Genomic DNA, 19,353 nt, shown 5'->3' with positions numbered 1-19,353 from the left:
AATGGTGAATCTTCTCTAGAGTAGAAGCTTAGGAAATGAAAAATAGATTGTATTAATGTCTTACATTTCAACTAAGCACACAATGTATATAAAATGGGATGCTTGCAGGAGTTTAACAGGATTAAACCAAGGATCATACTAAAGTGACAGCTTCACTTAAAGGATGAATTGTTAAGTCACAAAAGTTACAAGGGAGGTCAAGCCACAGCAGGAATTTATTGCTAAAGGATTGATGAAGTGACATTTTCCAAAAAAGAGAGATGAAGATCATTTTGAGAAGTAAAATAGGAATTATATTCTGGACTCCTGGGAAAAAGTAGAAAGGACTTCTCAGAAATGTTTTAAAAAGTATAAAATGTTTTATTTATGATCAAATGGCTCAAAATATCCCTATTTAAGTTCAGAAATACAACCATATATTAGTCAAATATTGCTCTCATTTTAGCCCATTAGCAGGGTTAGTTATTAAGTAGTTCTATGTGCAAAAATGAGAAATATCTGAAAAGAACTGTCTAACTAGTATGCACACAAGCTAAACAAAGGGCTTCTTTTCAAAATCTACAAACAAAAGACGGAGAAAATTGCAAAGAATAATTCCTTACACATTTTATTGCATTTTGTTTCTGACGATTCAAATGTTTTCTCTGCTTTTTATTACTATTTTGAGACTGAAGAACTCTACATGAAATTTTTTAAAAACACAGTTTTTATTTAGGATTTTTCCATCTAAAGAGATATAAGGGGCTAAGATGTATATACATAATCGCCATTGTCACCGCTAAAATGATGAGAGTGAGATGAGATATGCTGTAGAGTCTGTAAGTGTATTATAATAATAGAGCTAATGAATGCAAGTAAGTCCATAGAAGAAAGTGAAATGACTTATTAAAGGCCATGTGACTCTTTAGAAGCACAATTGCTACTCGCTGAATCTATTCCATTTGAAAAGTCGTGACTAAAACAAAATGAGTCTCTGGACTGCTTTTCTTGCATTATTCAAAAAATGTTTGTAACTATGTTCTGTATGATTAGATTTTCCTTGATTTTAAACCACATAAGAATAGGCCTGTAATACTGGTTTTTGTAGAGACCCTATTTTCCTAATTTACATTTGGATATATTCTCATAAAATGTGATTGTTTGTCCCCACTTGGTGAGAAGTAGGAAAAGAGGGAGGAGAGCTGATAGAGAAGGATTGTGTATATCATGCACACATTTCAGTAAGGACTACAATTTTGAGACTCTTGGAAGAATTTCAGAATAATAAGCAGGGGAGAGGGCAGAGGAAAGCACACTTCTTATTGGCTCCATTAAATGGCTTCCAAACACCAAGCAAAGACGCTGTTGGATGCGGGACAGGAGCAGATCTCTGAAGCCAAGTTGGCACTTTTCAAGAATGGTAGGCAGTGGTTGATCCTGGAGATTCTGGTGAGCTGAGCTGAAGCTTGTGCTTGTAAGGTACAGGTAAGGATGAGTAATATCAAGCCCAGATAAAAAGAAACAGAACCACAGTTGGGAATATAACTACTATAGGCGATTTCAAAAGAAGTCCTTTTAACTTACATGGGTGGGGACAAAACAACCCACCATCAAGACTAAGACAGAGTCACATAGTCAAACTTATAGAAGAGAAAATTCAACAGGATGACAAATTCCATAAATGGCATGAGAAAATAGAGGACTGGTGGGGATCAGAAGGCACTGACTTTAGAGAATAAATAAGATACAGAGTGGGGTACAGATTTATTAATTTCCCTTTCTCAGGTTCATGTCACAAATGTCTCAACTATTATCTTATAAAGTTAATACATGGTTGGGTGAAAATACTTGAACAATATTTGAATGTGTAAAATAGAAATTCCCTCTGGTTTCTCCTTCCTCCCTCCATTTTCTATCAGTTTCAAATCAAACTTCCACCAAAAACCCTGAAGGCACTTCTTAAAGGAAGTTTCAAGGAATTTTGAGCAATGCTGGAATAAATATAATATCCTTGGGTGACTACCATAAAGGGTTACATGGAAATGGCCACATAAATTTTAGTCTGTGAGTTAACAGTGCATTGCATACTTTGTGATTACTCTTTTAAAGATCCCAAGACCTAGAGTCTAAGGTGGGGTTTATGTTTATGTGAATCTTGCTGATGCTTTATTTTCAGATTATGGATAAGGCCAACCAATAACATGACCAGTATAAGAAACTACAGCAAAGAAAATAACACAGATTATCAAGCTCAGCAAGGGCTATGCAACCCTTTGGTATTATGCATTTTATATTTTCAGTAGAGTTTCATCCTGTAAATACACAACATATAAATTTCCCCCTATACACCCAGGAAAGCACATTTTTAAAAAAATGCAGAGCAGGACCACAGTGTGAGGGTAAAAAGAAGGAGGTACCATCCAAACCACTTTATATCCAAAGAACATAGCAAAGCTGTTCCCTCAGTTGGTCTAATTTCTTAGATGTTTCTGATATTTTTCTTCCCCACACATCTTGTCCCCTTAAAAATAAATCATCTGCTTCATCTGGAGTTCAAAGAAGGAAAGGGTGATTGTTTCCAGGCTAGAAGAAACTGTTCTTCTAGAATCAGTAGAAGATGCCTTGTCTCTATATTGTCTTTCAAGAGTCATGTAAAGACGTTTCAAGAGTAATTTTCACCCTACTTGCTGATCTGCTGACAGTAGAACTATCACTTCTTGTGGACCCACACATCTGTCTGGAAAGCGATCTTATGCTGGATATATGATCTTAGGAATGTCACTTAACTCCTTGGGCCTCAGTTTCATCATATGCTAATAGAGATAAATGAATTTTAAGATCCTTTCAGCTCTAATATTCCATGATTCTAGTAACTAATCAATGCATGGAATGTATATAAAATTTTTCTCTCAATGGAATATTGTATATTTTATTCCTTCTTATAAGGCTGGAAATTCAACTGTAAAATAAACAAGCATATATCTTTGTTACTTGGCACATAATGCATGAAGATGTTATTTGTGACACGAACAACATAAAATGGAGGGATGGACAGGTATAGGTTCTGTGAATGTGTTAGACTATTGATGTCAAATTGGAGTCTGCACAAGCTAAGTTGTAATAGGTTTAGTATGCGACATGTAATCCTCATGGTAAACATAAGGAAAATATCTTAAAAATCTACACAAGAAGGTAGTTTAGTAGTAGAATTATCACCTGCTATGCGGGAGACCAGGGTTTGATTCCCAGACCGTAAACTTCTCAAAAATCAAACAAACAAAGCAAACAAACTGTGCTGGTTTGAAAGGAAGCATGCCCCCTAAGACAAGCCATGTTTTAATATAAATCTCATTTCTTAAAGGTAGAATAATCCCTATTCAATACTGTATATTTGAAACTGTAATGAGATCATCTCCCTGGTTGATGTGATTTAGTTAAGAATGGTTGTTAAACTGGATTAGGTGATGACATGTCTCCACCCATTTGAGTGGGTCTTGATTAGTTTCTGAAGTCCTATAAAAGAGGAAACATTTTGGAGATTCAGAGAGAGTCAGAGAGAGCAACACTACAAAGCAGAGAGTCCACAGGCCAGCGACCTTTGGAGATGAAGAAGGAAGACACCTCCCGGGGAGCTTCATGAAATAGGAAGCCAAGAGAGAAAGCTAGCAGATGATGCCGTGTTCTCCATGTGCCCTTCCAGCTGAGAGAGAAGCCCTGACTGTGTTCGCCATGTGCCTTCTCACTTGAAAGAGAAACCCTGAATTTCATCGGCCTTCTTGAACCAAGGTATCTTTCCCTATATGCCTTTGATTGGACATTTCTTTAGACTTGTTTTAATTGGGACATTTTCTTGGCCTTAGAACTGTAAACTAGCAACTCATTAAATTCCCCTTTTTAAAAGACATTCCGTTCCTGGTATATTGCATTCCAGCAGCTAGCAAACTAGAACACAAACAAAATTCAATAAATGGTGCTGCAATAACGGGATATTCACATGGAAAAATAATGAACATGTGACCCTGCCATCAAGTATATATAAAAAAAAAGAAAAAACTACACAAGAGGAAAGGATAAGTGATTTGAAATGGATCATTATAAAATATCATAAATATCATCTAAAAAAGGGTGGTAGTAATGGAGGAAAGAAAGGACCATAAAGATATAAGACAGAAGAAAATTAGCAAAATGGCAGAAGTAAATTTTGCCTTAACAGTAATTTTTCTACATGTAAATGTCAATGTAAAAAGGCAGAGATTGGCAGAATGGAAAAAGGAATGTGAATCAAACATATGCTGTTTACAAAAATCGCATCTTAGCTCCATATATACAAATAAGTTGAAAATGAAAGAATGGAAAAGAGATTTCATGCAAATAGTAGTCAAAAGAGAGCAGGAGTGACTATATTAATATCAGACAAAATTTCAAAAAAAAGTCAAAACTTTTATAAGAGGCAAAGATGGACATTACATACTGATGATAAGGTCAATTCAATAAGAATTATAGCATTTATAAACATATATGCACCTAACAGTAGAACACAAAAATATACAAAACAATTATTGACAGAAGGAAAAATGGGCAGTTCTAAAGTAATTAGTTGGAGATATCAATTCACTATTTTCAATGCTCGATAGAACATCTAAACAAAAGAAGGAAACACAGGACCCGAATGACAACATAAATAAACTAGAAAAAACTGGCATATATAGAACAATTCATCCAACAATAATTGAAATTCTTTTCAAGTGCAAATGGATCATTTTATAGGATAAACCACACATGAGTACACAGTGAAGTATAAGTAGATACTTAAATATTGAAATCATAAAAATGTTACCTCTCTTACCTTCATTCAATGGAACTAGAAATCTATAACATAAGGAAAACTGGAAAATTTACCAATATGCGGAAATTAAACAGCACGCTCTTAAACAACCAATATGTTAATGAAGAAATTACAAAAGAAATTAGATAATACTTAGAGACAGATGAAAATAGACACAAAGTACCAAAACCTATGGGATGCAGTGAAGTCAGCTCTCAGAAGAAAAATTATACCTATGAATGCCTATATTGAAAAAGAACAAACACTTCAAATTAATAACCTAACTTTACATATTAAGGAACTAGAAATACAAAAGTAAAGAAAATTCAAGATTAACAGAAGAAAAGAAATAAGATTCCAGCAGAGATAAATAAGATAGAGAGTAGAAAAACAATTGAGAGAGTAACAAAACAAAAAGCCGGTTCTTTGAAGAAATTAAAACAACTAACAAACGTTTAGCTAGTCTGACAAAGAAAAGAAAAAAGAAAAAAAAATCAGGGAAAAAATGGTTATATCACTATTGACCTTACAGAAATAAAAAGGATTGTAAGAGAATATGATGAACAATTGTATGCCCACAAACTAAATAATCTAGAAGAAATGGAAACATTCCTAGAAATACATCAATTATCCAAGTTGATGCAAGAAGAAATGAAGAGCATCACCAAAACTAAAAAACAAGTACAGAGATTGAACCAATAATCAAAAACCTTCTGCCAAAGAATAGTCCAGGATGTGATGGCGTCGCTCATGAAATCTACCAAACATTTAAAGAAAAATTAATGCCTATCTTTCTCACACTCTTCCAAAGAATTCAAGAGGAAGGAACATTTCCTAATTCATTCTATGAGGCCAGCATGGTAAAAAAAACGGTAAAGATATCACAACAAAGAAAATTAAAGAAAAATATCCCTTATGAATATAGTTACAACAATACTGGAAAACTGATTCCAACATCATATTTAAAAGATTATGCAGTGCTTGCTTCGGTGGCACATATACTAAAATTGGAACGATACACAGAAGATTAGCAGATTAACATGGTCCCTGATCAAAGATGACCCACAAATTAGTGAAGCATTCCATATTTTTTAGAAAAAAAAAAAAGATCATACACCATAACTGAGCTGGGTTCATCCCAGGCATGAAAAGGTGGTTCAACATTAAAAAAAAAAAAAAAAGCAATCAATGTAATACACTACATCAATAGCATGAAAGGAAAAAAATCTATAGAATGATCTAAATAGATGCAGAAGGGTCATTTGTCTAAATGCAGCACCCCTTCTTGACTAAAACAAACAAACAAGCAAAAACACTCAGAAAGTGGGGATACAAGCAAACTTTCTCAATATGATAAGGACCATTTATGAAAACCCAATAGCCAATACTCAATAGTGAAAGACTTAAAATTTTCCCTCTAAGATCAGGAACAAAACAAGGATGCCTGCTTTCGATACTGCCTTTCAATACTTTCAGTAAGAAGTTCTTGCCAGAGCGATTAGGCAAAAATAGGAATAAAAGGTAACAGAATTGGAAAGGAAGAAGTAAAAGCTACCTGAGTTGCAGACGATATGATCATATATAGAGAAATTCCAAAGGAAATCAAAGAAAACTATTAGAGCTAATAAATGAATTTGACAAAGTGTTAGGGTTCAAGAGTAACACACAAAAAAACAATTGTATTCGTATACACTAGCAATGAATAATGTGAAGAGGAAATTAAGAAAAAAATTCTATTTTCATAAAATAACAAGGAATAAGTTTAAGTATACAAAAGATTTGTATATGAAAACTACAAACCTTGCAGATTGTCAAAGAAGACCTAAATAAATGACATGATATTCCACGTTCATGGATTGGTAGAATTAACTGTTTTTGTTTTTGTTGTTTTTGCATGTGCAGGCACCAGGAATCCAACCTGGGTCTCCAGCATGGCAGGTGAGAACTCTGCCTGCTGAGCCACAGTGGACTGCCCAGAGTTAGCATTTTTTGTATGTCAATATTATCCAAAGCAAATTTACAAATTCAGTGCAATCTGTACTAAAATTCTAGCTCTTATTTTTGCAGAAATGGAAAAAACTTATTGTCAAATTTACATAGAATGGCAAGTTGATGGGAATCTAAAATAGTACAGCGACGTGGAAAGCAACACAGTACTTTCTCAAAGTTAAACATAGCTTTACATTTGACCCAACAAATCCACTTTTATATAAATATCCAAAGAGAGTAGAAACAATTGCAAACACATACTTGCACACCAGGATTTATAACAGCATTATTTACAATAGTCAAAAGCTAGGAAACAACCCAGATGTCCTTCAACACATGAATATATAAACAAAATGTGGTACATACTTAACAATGGAATATTATTTGACCATAAGAAAAATGAAATTATGAGACATGCTGCAACATAGAAGAACCTTGAAAACTTAATGCTCATTAAAATAAGCAAGGAGCATAAGGACAAAAATTATATATCACTTATATGAGATGACTACAAATAGCAAATTCACATAAATAGAAAGCAGACTACAGGCTACTTGGGAAGGGGGCAGAAGGGAATTGGGGAAAGGACAGTGTTGGTAAAAAATTTGTAAAAGATATTAGCAGAAAATAATGATGATATTATTTAAAACCAAAAAGTAAAGTTACAGATTTTTGAAAAGATGGGGAAGATCAAAATAATATCAGATGTTTTCAAGACCAATGGATCACTTCTATTTATAACGTTCAAACAGTAGACAAAATATGTGTGCTTTGTTCACGAACAGCAGGAATCTTGTGGAGCAAAACTATCAACTATAAAGGATGACTAGCGACAGTTTATGTTTTCAAAAGTGTCAAAATACATCCTTTGATCATTGATATGAAAAGGATACATGATTTTTGTGTTTTATCTTTTTATTTTACTTTTTTTTTCCTCCGATTCACTCTACTTTTGATGATAAAGCCCTTAAGATACAAATTTGTTTTAGTCACAGTCTGAAAGGATTCAATAAAACACAAAAACAGCCTCAGATTAAGTTAAGAATATATTCAAAACACATCTGTCACTGGACAAAGGTAAATTTTTTAGAAAGGAGAAAATGCAAAATTTTGAAAAAGAAATTTAAGAATAAATCTTTGGACACGTAGGCTGAAAGGACTAATGCATAGTCGCCCTTCCTGATGTTGTTTTCATTCTTTAGGGGACGTAACCTCCCTTAGGATGATGCCCATATTATGTGCTGGGAGACATAGTTGGCAGGTCCTCAGAAATCCCATACAATCCTACCTATGAATTAGCAAGCCAGCAGAACTATCGGCAAGGTTTGTGATTATGGAGCCTGTCCACTTTCATCTAATCAATGGCTTTGTTCCCAGATTGTCCCCTCTTTCTCCTGTATCATTAAACTTTCTCTCTCTATAGCATCACTCCATCAGCATACAAAGATACGGACGTCTTTCCCTTTAAACTGTAACCAAACCAAAATCTTCCTGAAAACACTTTCTCCTCCAGCTTTCCAATCATTTTCTGTTAACCCCAGAAAAGAACATCCTTCGGTATTGTCATCTCCACTCTTATCTCTAGTCCCTTCCAATACACCTCCTTTCGAATTTTCATATTTACTCACACACCTGAAGCTGTCTCAGGGCCCTGTCTCAGGGCCACTACTCCTCAGGTCTACTTAATTGTTCCTTCTACTCATTTGAAACTCAGACTTCTCTTCTCTCTTCTCCTATCTCCCCCTCTACTCACTCACCTCCCCACTCTACTCACTCACCAGGACGCAGCATTTGAGCCTATAAATCCCATAAAAACATAAAAAATAAACCATCATTTATGTTCCATTCGCCAATTCAATTTCTAAGCTTGGACCTGAATATCTTTTTGCCTATGAGCGTCTCCATTTAAAATAATATTTTGTTTCGATGCATAGATTTTAATCTTAATGATATGTAATACTGAATATGCAACGGTATATTTTCCCATCAAAAATAACACACATTGTCTGACAGTCATATTGTGACAGACGAACACAATATTGAGTATGATAGGACAGTTATTAGAAATGGAATAGTTTCAGAATATCTATATCCTATATATGCTATGTTAAAATATATGTTTTCTTCCTGGTTAATTGGAAGTTGTCTCACTGATATGTTCAAGGATCTTTTACTTTTCATAACTTTATGCAATCTGTTGTCTAGATTTGTAGACAAACAAACAGAAAGGTTGGTACCTGACAAATCATGCCCATGAAATTGAAGTATACCAACAGAAATATGTTATCTTCCTGACTAATTATAAAAGCAACCAACATTCAAAATGAATCAGATTTTCCATGCAAGATAATAGATATCCAAGCAAAATTTTGTAATAAACCATCATATGAGGCTATTGGAAATAGCTTAGAATTCAGAAAACCTGATACATGAGAGGAGTGTTTAAGAGCAGTCTAGAATTTACTTTGTTTCTCAAGAAATTGGAAAGAATTCCTGTATTTTCTAGCAATGGAAGCTGAAGTACTCTGGCCTTTTCTGAGTAGTAGGAGATAATCTCTGACTCAGCAGATTTTGACACAACGTGAATAATCAATAGCATCATCAAGTGAGGATATCTTTGATGAGAATGCGTCTAGGTATTTTGAATTTAGTCAAACACAATATTGCCTTGACTGCTTAGTTTGGCTCTTAACAAATTTTACACACCACAACTGGTCATTAAGTGACAAACCATGCAAAAGTGTTAATGGGATGTGGGATGAGGCTACATAAAGGTTGTTTCCTTTTTTGAAATAAAGTCCTACAGATAAATTTTATTGTCTCATATCATAAAATATATATGGCCCTAATAGAGATTATTTAGAAAATAATGAAAATAATCTTTTTTCCATCTAACAATATTTCATTTGCTAACATGTCACAGGTACTATATGCTATGCTTGCATCGGTACCGTAACTTTTACCTTTTTTTAAATTCTCTATCTCTTGCCCGCAGTCTTCATGTGAGTACCAATTATCTGCTCCAATCTTGCTCCTTTCTCATACAATGTTATCACTTTTTTACACCACGAAGCAGTTCCTTGAATTCATTTCTTGTAACAGCTATATGATTATAAAATCCAGAATCTGTTTCCAATTCATCTCTGCATCTATTGATCTTATAAAGTTAAGACTTTATGTTTGCAGCACTGAACTTTAGCTCTATAACAAAACACCCTCAAATGTAGTAGTTTAAGATATTATTTAGCTCATTATGTATTGGGTTGGTGTTCTCATCGTGTATGCTTGGTTAAACTGGGTGCTACTTCTGGTCTATGTTGGGACTGCTCAAGCATTTGCAGTGATTGCTCACTTGGCTAACTGAGTCATTAGGCTCCCACTCGTGGGTGTGGTGATTGATACCTGTGCCATTTGTCATTTGTGCTGCAGTAGCCTGTCCCAGGCTTATTCCTCATGATTGCAAAAGAGGGACCTGAAGTTTGTAAGGCCACTTAGGGCTTAAATTCAGAACTGATACAACACTGATTTTGCTGCATTGTATTGGCCAAAGAAAGTCACATGCCAGCTCGGATTCAAGGGTGAGAAAACAGACTGAACTTCTTGAGGTAGGATTTGGGAAGTCAAATTGCACGGGCATGAATATGGGGGCAAGTATTTATGGTCATTTCTGCAATCTTCCACAGCAGTTTTAGCATTTTTCAAATTAGCACATTTATAATTTCTTATATTTTTCCCAAAGTAGATCATGTTAATAAGAATATACTATTATATTCTGAAAAAGCTGGATAGGAATTACAGTGCATTTATTAAATCCTCACTTCCATATGAAAACTGAAGCTTGGAGAGCTCCCATGACATGCTCGTGACCAGCAGCTGAGTTGGCCCTAGAAACCAGATCTCCTGACAGTTACTCCAGCACATTTTTCAGCAATTCCTGCTGTTGCCATGCTGATTTTAAGAACTGATCCATATTATTTGTTTTCAGTTAGAAATATTTCAAAATATCTTTATTTTTATATAAGTATCTTTCTCATTGTCTCCATAGCTGGAATCTACTTGCAACAGACATGCTTGATAGTCTTCTTAAAAAATTAACTGTTCCCAAGGAACTTCCCTCACATTGAGTAGTTGATTTGAAACCAGACTTCTGTTGTCTTCATTCAAATTTTTCAAGTATGGGTATTAAACATTCTGATACAAGCTGGCAAACTAGATACATCAGCACCATTTTATTTAACTAGCTTTAATTAAGATACTGAAAAATAATTAATATGCTTTACACTGAAGTCTTGTAGAAGTAATGAAAGCATATGAACATTATAAATTTTGTACATAAAAAGCTAAATATTAATTGCTACCCTTATTCATCATGTATAATGTTTCAATGATCTTTTTTCTGTGAGTTCTATAAAAATGAAAGTCAGGATGATGCCAATAAAGAGAAAGAAAAACAAGACATTTCTATGTAAATTGACATGGCCACAGGGGCAGCTCTCCAGAGAAGAGCTACAATAATACTTAAAATAATGTATAGAAGACGAGAAAGAGGTATCAGTGGGGTCAATTACAAAGATGAGCATGAACTAAATCACTAAATAAATATGAACAAAATCTACTTGGAGCCTTCTGGAAATTTGAAAGTCATCAAAAATTCAAATGATCATCCCACAACTTCTAAATTACCAGAAGGGATTGTTTAGGTCAATAATTCATTTATTCATTGTTTTAAGTTTTTTTTTTTCCATTCACCCTATCTCCAGCCACCCATTCAGCATTTTACTTAGTAATGGCTTATGAGCAAGGCATTGGAATGTGAAGTACTAATACATAAGTGAAAAAATAGGTATGAATGCACATGAAAGACTAGAGGGGAGTATATAATTATAAAGGACGATGGTTATACTATCGCATGATAGGAAGGTTGCCACCGCCCAGAACTTTGAGGGTAGGAACCATTTCCATTTTCCTCCACCTTGACCTAGTATGGAAGAACTAGAGCTAGCAGTTGGCTTTTAGGAATGCCTGAATGAATGCTTACTGAATGAATGAACAATGCCACAAACACGGAGTCTTTCAAGATTGCAGCACATCACATGACTCTCTGTGTAGGACCTGGGTTAAATTAGTGGACTAAATACCTTTAGATTATTATAAAAACAATCAATCAAGGTAATTTCTTCTGTGTAGTCACAAATCACACTCAAACCTGGAAAACTATGATCATAAAAGCCATGAAAACAGAATTTCTACATCAGTTACTATTGGGAGTAGAAATTAATTACTAGACCTATAAAAGAAAAAATATATATTCTATCTTACAAATACTAGTTATCTTTCATATGTCTGTTTTTCTTTAGCCCAGTCAGAATCATCACTGTATTATGATGTTAAACATATTTTTCAAAATAAAATAAACTTTATTTTAACAGTGAGAACAAGTAAATGTTAACTCTTCGATGACATGAATTTAATCTTAGAATCAGAGCATGTAGTGTTTAATATACTAGCTTTCTTCCCTCCAGAGATGGGGAATATGGGTAGCTTATGTACTAAATAAGGGAAAGACTTCGTTTGCCTCACTTATACTTGTGCGGTCTTTTTCCATTCTGTCAGAAAAAGTTTATCCCATGTTTTACAAATTCAGCTTCAAACAAATTCCAAATGCACCTGAAAAAAAAAGGACAAATACACTGAAGATAATGGAAAGAAAAAAATTAAATCCAAACACAAACCTCTAGAGAAATTACCAGAGAAATGTAGCATACCCAAGCAGGTGAGAATGAGAAAATAAAGATTATACCTTCAATTAAAAATAGAGTATTTAATGGACTGTAAAGGGAGGTGGGAATTACCTGCTGATAGATTTCAAACAGCTGAGTTAAATCTATAATATCTGTTTGCCTTGCTATAATTTAGAATCCACAATTGCCAGGAGGTCACCTTCAAGGAAGCAGAGAAAATCAATACATTCCACCATAAGTTAAGTAGAGTCATTTACTTCGATTAAATAAGGCCTTCATGAGTTAAGGGAAAGACACACACACAACAACAAACCTCTCAAAACCAAAAATGCTTTTTTCTGGTTTCTGAACAGATGATCCTTATATGTTTCTTCCTAGTTACCGCAATCTTTGACATCCTCTGATAGGTGGTAAGGCTGATCCTAGCAGGGTTGCTTCTGGTCAGGGAACTAACACTGGTGTGGATTACAAATGGTCATCTAAAGTCTAGAACTAGAAAATGCCAAAGCATTAAGTGAAAGCTCTGTCCTCTGTCCTGCAAAGTTCTGAGGATCATGGTTGAGGAAATCTAATAAGACCAATAAAATCCAAGAAATGGGCATAGCCTAATAATGAAATTCACATAATTTCCTGCGGGATTTTGATTCCACTTAAGCTAATATTAAAATGCTGAATTAAACTCAAATCCTAGAAAATTATTTTATAACATAAATACCACTTTTGCAAGCTTTATGAGACCAAGAATCTGACTAATTCCTTTAAATATACTAATGAGTCCACCCCATCCTTCTATTAATTGGAAATTAATTTCAATAGAATTCATTCTGATGACATAAATCCTGAAGTCTGTAAGATTTAATATATTCTAGTCAGAATCATTGTCATTATCATTAGATTAACTTTTTGAATGATTTTGAATATGTGGTGATAATCTACAGCAGAATATTGCTCTAAATCCATTAAAATTCAAGAACACATCTTATTACTAATGGAACAGGAACACAGACTAATTGATTCCAAGAAAGGTAATGTGGTTTCTTTGGTAGTAAGTCATAGACTTTGGATTTGCGGTCATACAAATAATCTCCTGTCCCTTTACTAGGAGTGTAGACTTGTACAAATTCTGTGATTTTACCCAAGCATATGAAAATCGGGCAAATTCATAAGGTTGTTGTGAAGATTAAGTATGATAGTATGGTGTCCAGAATATAAGGAGTGATAACTACAGGCTGATACTTTCAGATATTGTCACTGCAAATCTCAGTAATTTATACCTACATCACTAAATGTTATGGAAACTCATAATCTATCTAAAAGCACATTGCTGGGTGCATGGGTAGTTCCGTGTAGAATGCTCACTTTCCATGCAAGAGACCAGGGGCCATGCACTCTCCCCCCCCAAAACAAAACCACATTGCTTTTTTTTTAAATTCAGGATAACATAATGAATAATATATCAAAGGGAAACAGCAACATAAACAGAAAACAAAATCATAATCCAGTTATCATCTTAAAGAGTTAAGATAAGCCTGAAAGATATACGAACACGAAACCCCCAATTAACCATTTAAAACAGAACCCTTACTTTACTAGGTGAAATACAAAAAAGCAAATGTAACTTGCCAAATACCCAATTTATCTCAAATCAAACAAATCATGAAACTTAGAACAAATTGAATTTCAAGCTATGTTTGATATCCCTGCTCATGTTTCTTTGATTTTAAACAGTAATCACATGTGAAAACATTTTCCTTTGAAATTTATGGACCTTGAAGGCGACTTCTATACATGAATGGTTTGGGCTGTGTGGAGAAGCTGCTTCATGTGTTTACCAATCTCAATTTCAGAAAAGTCTTGTCAAATTCCTTAAGTGCTTTTATGGAAGCTATACATTTCCTTTATAAATACTAGTATTATTATCAGGCTGAAAACTGAAATCAACTTCACATATCTTTATAGCAGATGTACCTTGTCTTTTTTGGTACTCAACTTAGATGCAAAATGAAGAATTATCTAATCTCTAAACTTTAGAATTTTAAGATAGTGAATATTCATTTGGATTTCCTTATTTAGATAGATTAAATAAAACAAATGACTGAAATAAGACTATGGTATTTGTCTATCTCTCCCATAGACGGTAAGTTCTAACGTAAGATTATGGTAGAGACAGAAGGAATTGACAAATTTATGTTGAAAGTGATTATCAAGTGCTGAAGATAATTAATGAAGTCTTCTCAATATTTCTATTTTCGACACATGCACATATGATCAATTAATTAGGCCTCTATAGTATGCATACTTAATTCCAAGTGCAAAAGAAATCATTTGCAAAAGAAAAACAAAATATGAAATTTCGTGCCCTGTGAGTATAACATTTTGAAGATAATTAACAAGAAAAATAAACCCAACCAAGGAAGAACAAATACATGGAGGATGATTCTTTGTTCAGGATCAGCTGGAAGTCTCGGGACTCTTCCCTCCTGACAGGTGGTATGCACAGCTCCCTGTTAGCATTGCCCAGCAACATGAGCCTCTGGGATGGTAATTCTCCATGTGACATCAGTTGTCTTTTTACAGCCAAGTCAAGTCTTTGCTTGTAGCTGAAAAGCTATAGCACGATCTTTAGGAAGACTAAATAATTAGTAGCAAACCTTTAAATTGTCAGATCCCAGTCAAATTACCTTGCATGTTTTATGAGAAAGCAAGATAAGATATCATGAACATTTTACTTCTTTTCTAAGTTAAGTCTGTGGAAAGACCAAGTAACTCAAGTGGAAGACATTCAGTATATCTTGTTTCAGTCTCATGGAATATGGATGCAAAGCAACCTGAATTCCTGCTCATAATGTTGCATTGGAAGCGTTGATCCCAACCCTTACAAAATGTCCCAAGAGATTAAGATACTAATTTTTATCAAAGCCAATAAAATAACTGGCATTATCAGATAGAGTGTGTTAACAGTTCAGGGTGGAGTCTCAACACGAGGAGGTGGCAAGAACATCGAACTGCCACCCAGAAGTCAGTCTAGGGGAACCACGCCACTTCACCAACAAAAGTGTGACCCCCACAGGACTCGATGGAAAAGGTATTATTCACATAGACAATAGACAGTAATGGCAGCTTTACTAGTGGGCGTTGGTTCCCCGTAGCCAGCGGGCCTCTCAATCCATGGCGACTGTGAGGAAGGGTCTATGGGGAGAGAAGCTTTATATTCAGCACCAGTCTCCTGTGTGCGTGCGTGCATGTGTGTGTGTGCCTGTGTGCGTGTGTGTGCGCGCACCATGGGGGAACCCTGCTCTCTCCCCTCTGAGGACAGATATACCACCAGGCTGTTAGCCAGTTACCATAAAACATGCCCACCTGAATCAGATTGTCATCAGAGAATTTTTCCATATGCTAGGGAGATTAGGCAAAGAAATGTACCGCCAGTCTCCTTGTCTCAGAAAAGATTGTATTTTATCTCTCTGAGTTAACTCACCTGGCCCAGAGCAGAGGTTGCATTTGTGGGTTACATGGAAAGGCAGGAGAACACTAGAGGACTGTCCCTACCACAGAAACCCCTTTATTTAAGCATTGGGAATTTGTTGGCTCATGGTTTCAGAAGCCAGAAATCCAAATCAAGGGCTGGCTAGAAAGCTGGCTTCCCCGCGGGGTACATAGCATTCCAGCTGGCCTTGGGTTCCTTGCGGCCCCACCTGATGATAACCTCTCCTCTCTCTTCCACGTTGTCTGATTTCGACTTCCACCAGCTCTTATCACTGCCTTTCTCTGCAGAAGCCAACTTTTTAAATATGAGAATGACTGACTCATTTGAATAATTAAAATTTAATAAAACCAGCCAAGTAAAAAGACAAATTTGAAGAGAGCCACTACTTATGTGACAAAGGATTCAATTCCAAATATTTAAGGAACATCTGAAGAATACAGAAGTAAAATGCCAACAATGCAACAGAAAAACCAGACAGTTCAAATGAAAAGAAAGGCAAATGTCTCTTAAGCATTTAAACTTTACCGTTAGAGAATTGCAAATTAACGCTTTGCTACAAAGCATCTCTCACCTATCACATTGGCAAAATTCCAGAAGTGGGAAAATATACTCTAAGGCAAAGCTGAGTGGAAATTGGCCTCTCTCATACATTGATGATAGAAATGCAAAATGCTAAAACCTTGTGGAAGGAAATTTGGAAATACCTAGCAAAATTATATATTCATTTACCATTTGATGAAACAATTAGACTTCTAGGAACCTATCCCAAAGATAAGGTGGCAGTATATTAAAAAGACATATGAGCAAGGCTATTAGTTGCAGCAAAGATATAAATAAAAGACTGGCATAAGAGACTATATATCTGCAGAAAGAAATAAGGAATATAAATCTAAACAATGATAGAGTCATTTCCTGGCTATATTGTTAAGTGACAAAATTAAGGTTAGGGGAATATGTTTAGTATGCCACCACATGTGCACTTGCATTATCTTTCTTTTTCTGCATGAGCAGGCACCAGAACCAAACCCGACCTGCATTATCTTTTATCTAAAGAAAAAAACAATGGAAGAATAAGCTGTAAAATAAAATGGTTACCTTTAGGGAAAGGGAAGGAGTAGGTCAGAGGAAATAGGGAAAGAAGCCAGAAAATATGTTTTCCTTAGTAGAGTTGACTTTGGAATTATATAAATAGTTTACATAATTGTTCTACAAAAAATAAAAAGCAACTCCTAAGTATTAAAAGTGGCATAAAGTAATTATTTCTATTGTGAATCCAATTGTTAGCATAACAACGCAGAGTAAAAGTGTTCCAAATAACATTAAAGCACTAATATTTCTGTTTATAATTTTTCTGGAGGATATTTTTCTCTAGATACAAGGAACTGCAAATCAAATGAGAAACAAATGAACCAAGCAAACTCTTTTCAGTTAACATATTGTTAGTGGCAATGTTGTTCTGGGTGTATATGTCACGGCATAAAGAAAATAAGTCATTTTTGTTGGTTTTTATTTGAAATTTTCACCGTGATTCAGCATCAGTATGATTTAAGATGGATGAGATTGGGTAAGAAACTGAGTTTGATGTGGAGGTGTCAATGGGAACTCATTGTGTGTTTTATCTTAAAATTATAAAATATGCTAGCTTTGTTCATTGACAAGCACAAGAAACAATGACCAACTTAAAATATCAGTAACTACCCATGGTGTCTAGACCATGATCTCTACGCTCTAAATCCAGGTGAGGAGCTAGGGTTTGAAGATATGGCAGATTACTAGTCTGGGACAGGAAATATCAAATATGAGCCTGGAACGTCTTATACCTGAAAGCAAGCAAGCTATAAAAGACTAGGAATTTACAGAAAATACAACGTTGAACCATATCAAATTGCTGCATGGATAGCAAAGCCAGTTTAATATTAGCACTTTGTTATGACTGGGCCAAATACAAAAGATAGAGAATCGTATTCAATATCACCATGTAAAGATTAAAAGCAGAGACTATGGAAAAAACATAGAGGGCAAGCAGCCCAACTTCTGTAATAAGAATTTGCACAAACAATAACAGATTTAGGGGAAATCTATAGATTAAAAGAGAGTAAAGGACTTATAAAATACCAAATAATTACAGTATATGGATCTTAAGTAAAGATTCAAATGGATAAATCTTTAAAATCAGAAAATGTGAACATTGGTTATTTGATATATTAAGGAATTGATCTTATTTTGAAGATGTGATAATGATATATCAAAATTTTTTCTCAGATATTTATCATTACAAAATACAAAATATTTCAATTACAAAATATTAACCAGACATGATTAGCCTCAAAATACCAGCAGCAGGAAATATGAGAATAAATAAAATATATATCAAACAAAATGGCTGTAGGGCATATTAGGTTTATTAGACTCTCTTTTCTACTTGTAGAATTCAATGAAATAAAAATATATTTAAATAAACTTTTAAAAAGTAAAAACAAAGGAAAGCTTGGGGATTTTTTTTTCACATTTCTACAGAGAAGAAGAAATTCTCATTCCAGAATTTTTATGAGAAGGAACTTTTGGGAATTAAAAAAGAAAGGACACAATAATCTATCAACTGTCTATTTAAGGCCAGAATCTGTGCCAGGTATTTGTATGCATTAACTAAAGGTAGACAATATTATTCCAATTTTATAATGTTATATTTTTATTACATTCAGCAAATAAATTGTGTACTAATAAGAAATAAGAGAACAGAATTAACTTTGAATAAGGGGCAGTGCAGCTCTTTCCATTGTAAAATAATGTGTATCAATTTATATCCATTTCTGGAACACAAGATGTTGGAACTGCCAAACTCTTGGAAAACTGGGAAGTGAAAATGCAGCATTAACTTCCACAGAGTCCAGGAAATGGGGGAGCTGCACAAAATAAAACAAAGATTTTCAATGGGAAGATGATGGGCTATTGAATAAGTAGGTCATTCTGGTTATGTAGATGATTGACCAGTTGCTGAGCAGATTTTATACACACACCTGCACACACATGCTCCTTGTTTAAGATCTTAAAATGCAAAAATACATAAGTCTTCTTAATCTGTCTTCCAAAAGATGTTCACTGTTAGCATCTTCTTCTTTTGGTAGTCTTGTGTTGATCAATAGTGATATGATTCTTTGAGAGAATTTAGCTATTTACTTATTTTCATTAAGTCACAAATTTCTCACCTGTATAATGGGAAAAAAGAAAACTTCATGATTAGAGTATGTTGCAGAAGTTAATGCCTCTAATGCATGCAAGACTCCTGCCCTGAAGTAGCACTTCCCCAGTCACCTAGTAGAATGTTCATAATT

The 19,353-nt window shown here is 34.6% G+C and overlaps 1 pseudogene; it reads left to right on the top strand.

The window, feature by feature from the left end:
• Window positions 1-5,781: 5,781 nt before the first annotated feature.
• Window positions 5,782-5,896, top strand: LOC143660437 (U6 spliceosomal RNA; annotated as a pseudogene).
• Window positions 5,897-19,353: the final 13,457 nt, after the last annotated feature.

Source organism: Tamandua tetradactyla, chromosome 16, assembly GCF_023851605.1.
Source record: "Tamandua tetradactyla isolate mTamTet1 chromosome 16, mTamTet1.pri, whole genome shotgun sequence".
Lineage (NCBI taxonomy): Eukaryota > Metazoa > Chordata > Mammalia > Pilosa > Myrmecophagidae > Tamandua > Tamandua tetradactyla.
Note: the sequence above shows the minus strand (reverse complement) of the source record. Positions and strands in the feature narration are given on the sequence as shown.